Consider the following 5,249-nt stretch of genomic DNA (forward strand, 5'->3'; position numbering starts at 1 on the left):
GGTCTTCCTGAATCTATTGGAAAAAGATTTCCACTTGAAGATGATATTCCACAATATCATACTTCACTTCCTCCACCTCCTCCAATTATTCTCTCTAACACACAAGTTCAAACACTTGAAGAGTTCATGGTCACTCAAGTCCTACTTGCAATGAAACATCAAGATGGAGGGTCTATGTGTACTCACATCTTGGAGAGGAAGTCACACATTGACAGGCTGAGAGTATTGGGTGTCGTTGTCTCGAGGAAGTTGGCTATTGGCTGGGTTCTTCAATCACTTCCTGAGTCATATAGTGAGTTCATATAGTGAGTTCATTAAAGATTACTATATAACAGATTGTGACATGACCCTTATCTATCTTACCTATTTGCTAATTGTGGCTGAATCAGTAATGATTTGGCACAATGGTAAAGAAAAATTGATTGGTAGATCTAATCCCCAAACTTCCATGGACACTGACAACGGAAACATTGAATGTCCAGAAAAGTCTTATGTTCCCAATGGAAAGGGATCGGCCATTGTCAACCCGGTTGACCAAATGGTAAAGAGAAAGGCTAAGTTTGAGATTGTTCCATGCACCATTCCAAAAGAATCTGTTTGCTTTTATTTCAAAGAGAAGGGGATTGGTTGCGAAGCTGCTTAGACTACCTGAAAGATCTAAGAGAGGGTAAAGTCAAAAAGGTTTGACTCTGCTTCAGGTAAGTCCACTTTCTAACTCTATTAAGTTCCTATCTGTAGATTCTTAATACATGATGTGATAAGATTGCATTTTAATGTTTTGTTGGATCAAGGGAAGCTTAAAGGTAAAACATGCACAATCTGATCGCAAAGAGATGGATTTCGATCGCATGGTTCGATGATCGGATTTTTGAGCTGCCGCTTAGGAGTTTTGATAGATTGCTTAGAATTTTGTAATAACATAGTTTTCATTTGTAATTGCATCGTAAGGAAAAGTTTTCTGCATTTTATAAATAAATAAAATTTTGTTTTTTTATCTTATTTAATATCTCCTTGCAATGGCATTTATGAAAAATTGATGTTTATGTATATTCTAGCAATATGGATTTGATTATTTCGTTTGTGGTAGTGTCTAAATTTATCAAACAAGGAAAGATTCTCATCACCCAAGTTTCAGTTGGATAGAAACTTAGAATCATGCAACTTGTATTGTATGATGAATGGGAACTTTCATCATTGGGAAATTAAGACTAATTCCTTGTTCACATGTATATGTAAGACAAGTGAAGTGCTAGAGGAGCGGGTACACTTGGTTGTGCGCTGGTCGGGTCCACCACAAAGAACAATAAGACTATTTGTCATGATTTACTAAAGTTTAGTAAATATGGTTATGTTTACAAGTTTAAGTATAATTCTGAATCATTGAAAAAGTTTCAATGTATATCAGGACGAATCAGAAGAATCAAATTAGGCAGAAAGACAAAAGTTTCTCCAATCTGAAAGGATGGGTGAGTACTTGACTATCATGTTTTATGATCATCTTAATGATTAGGAAAACCATATCATAGTAGATCCTCCATGGACATCTTAGTGCACTCGTATGACTAAGAAGAGGAATCGGGAAATTGTTGAAATGTCCAAATCAATTGAGGTGAATCATATTTCGTTCCAAAATCAAATCTTAGAGTCATACTCCAAGATTGTAACTTGAGTGACATATCTTAAAAAGTTTTATAACATTCATCAAATGAAGAGTAAAATGTTTCTTACTCATGTACATTTGAAATTGGTAGGTTGTGATGTCTTAGTAAGGACAAAGACCAACTAAGACCAATTGAGTGAAGTGTTATTGTTGATGAGAATCCACACTAACTCTTGAATATTTGTTTGCCAAGAATGTATCTTAACAAGAGAATCTTATATGTCAAGAGGTCAGTGGGAGTCTTAAAGATCTTGAAAAATTTAAAGAACTAATAAAAAATAAACCTATTGTTAATCAGTAGCACACGACTTGAGGTTTGTAACTTATCGTGTTGACATATTCTTGTTTCTGTGCCCATTTAAGTTAAAGTTGACTAGGCATGTGAGTTTTATGAGTTCTCAATTGTTTGCATAGGGCAAAGCACCTTGGTCAGTGAAAGTTCATTGATCAGTAAGAGTGATCTACTGAACAACTTGTAACACATGGTAGGCCCTTGTGCTGCCAAATAGCAAGAAATTAAGATTGAGTAAGTTCAATCCATATGAGGTAGATTTTGTCACTAACCTTGTCTTGTGATTATGGTTATGACAAATTCACATGGATAGGAACACATACACCATAAGATCTAAGTGTCATAAGGTTTCTCTCTAATTCATGAAAATGATTGTGGGGAAATGCTTTCACTAAGTAGATTTTAAGAGTTAGCAATTGTGATATTTGCATTCTCAAATTCGTTTATGATTATGACATCCCTCTTCATAGTTCGAATTGTGAGAAATGACAAATAAATTTTGGACATTCAGAAGTTATTGCTGTAAGTTATGAAATAGTTTAGACACATATATATGATATTTCTAATAAAAGGTGTATGAGCTTGGATAAAGGTGTTGGATTATATGTATAAGCCCATAACTATTATTGGTATTTACTTGACTCGAGAGTAGCATGGTCCATTTGGGTTGCATATCATCAGGACAATTTGTTAGGATGGACTTTTGAGAGAAGATGTTATATATGATTTATTAATATATTATAAGTTATAATATATTAATATGAAATCATATGAGTTAATTAGTATTGATCAAGAATTAATTTGGTGATCAAAAGAGACTAATTAAATCTATGGGGACTAATTATGTTAATTAGTTATATTTATATGTGTTGGATTTATGATCCATGTTGGACCAAGTTTATGTATGCATACATAAAGAGTTGGACCACATGAACCATGGATCATAAAACCCATGGGTATGGATTTGGGTTATACCCATGACTCTTGAAATACCACACATATAAATACATGCATCATGACCTAAAAATCCCACTTGTGGTTACACATGAAGTTCTTGGAGTTCATGGGTGTTTTTGGGTACATAGAGATTCTCTCTCAAGTTCATCCTTTGTCCATGGTGTGTTGTGATTCCACTTGAGGTTTCCACACTATTGGGGCTAAGCTCTTAAGGCTAGATACATCAAGACTTCAAGCTCCACCATAAGGTATGTTATCCTAACTAGATTATTGTGTAGTATATTATATTTGTATGCTAGTATAGGATAAAACCTTGGAAACTTCATATTTGCATGTATAATAGAGAAAACATAGATCCAAGGTATTTAGGATTATATGTGCACCATAGGATGTTGTAGTATACTAAAACCCAACAAAAGGTTTATCGAAGCATCTCATATCAAAAATCTAAACTTTGGTAAGAAAGTCAATAAGTATTGATTTCTAGAAGTCCACCTGATTTTGGATACATGTCAAGGCTAGTGGGAGCATAAAACTTATGCCAGTAACAAAAATAATTGTTATGTTAGTGGGAGCATAATTAATTATGGTAAGTGTTGCAAGTTAGCAATGTTAATTATAGAAAATAAAGGTTTCAATTAGGAAACTTGTAGGGTTGAAAAGTTGTTTTGCTATAATTAAGGGAGAGGAATTTATACTTCATTCCAATTCTAGAAGTTTAGATTGAGAGTTTTAGACAAATTTAGTCAAGACATATATGAATGTTATGTTGAAAAGATTCGACATAAGGAAATTCTATATATGGAAATGTTAATTGTGTTCTCAAAATTCGATTATGATTACGACATCCCTCTTCATAGTTCGAATTGTGAGAATATGGCAAGTAGAAATATTATAGCAAAAGACTGGTCAAGTATCATGTCTTTATGTAAGACATTCTGAATCGTGTCCCATATGCATCAGATATAGGATCGAATGCATATGATATAATATTCACGTGTTCTAATTTTCCAAATGCCTAGGGAATTAAGAGGGAAAAGGATTATAACCAAATATGACTAAAGTGGTTAAATAACTGTCAAGGACAATCTAAATTTCGCTAAGGATTGGTTGCTTATGAATAGTTGGAAGTATAGTAATGAATGGACCATATTGATATAATTATGAATAGATAGGATTCTATTAAGAATGGATAGTTATATGGCAGTTATGGAAAAGTTTCCATAATGGGAGTTGGATATCGAGAAAGTTAGAAACCTTTATGCAAGAAGGATGTTCAAAGGAATGTACTTTGAATTTGAGACTTCACTTCCTTGGAATTGTCTTGTAACAATTTCCAATTGAAAGTTTTGTAATATCGTTGGTCAAGTTTTTGTGACTTTTTGTACCTAGATATTACAAAAGGAATCTTTTCATAATAGTTTAGAACTAACACATCCTAATAGTGGCAAGAATTTGGCATTCTTACACTTAAAGATTTGGAATTGTGAAATGATTTTAATTGGAAATGTTATCAAATTGATTTATTTCACAAAGTAAGGACCATAGGTAAACATAGTGTACATGCTTGGAGCATGAGATAACTATTGTTTTAATTCAAGTATTAAGTTGATCAATCGAAACATTATACAATGAATAATGAGTAATCAATATGGTGATTAAATAAAAAGTGTTTTATTTACGCCCACAAGTTTTGGGGCTATATAGGATTAGTATTATTCTTGTGTTTCACTTTGCATGTTTTGACTTCCCGAATAATAAGATTATTCAAACTATCAATAGTCGATCATACTTTGGAAGTAGGTATGAAAGAAGACTGTCATGAGTTGGCTTATATGATTGTCTAAGGAGTTAGGCATAGCAACAGGTTTGCTACACCATGAGTAATTCTGAAATATTATTTGAGTATTGGATTCAACCCAAGCTCACTTTAATCACATCATTGAATTTATCACGATTGATCATGAGAAATTAATATCATATAAATCTTCAAACCTAGATATATGAGTTGTTGAGTATGATTTGGTTGTACATTGATAGTACGAAAACGCATCGGTAGCTCGATGTTATAAAACGTGTTATTGTGTATAATTCAATGAATACTTAGTACAAGCATATGAGTCGAAGTTTATTTGTTCCCTTTTATCCTAAGAGGATTAAAAGCGATATCTTGGGCCTCTCGATGATTCTGTTTTGACTTATGTGCCAGGCCTGGTCAAAACTAAATTGATGTGTTCAGTTATGTTCTATGTCAGACGAATTCGGAAATTGGGAAACAAACTGTTGGACAACGAGTATGACATTGTTCCATGTATTTGTCCGACTGATATCTTGAGAATA

This window comes from Lactuca sativa, chromosome 5 (assembly GCF_002870075.4).
Source record: "Lactuca sativa cultivar Salinas chromosome 5, Lsat_Salinas_v11, whole genome shotgun sequence".
NCBI lineage: Eukaryota > Viridiplantae > Streptophyta > Magnoliopsida > Asterales > Asteraceae > Lactuca > Lactuca sativa.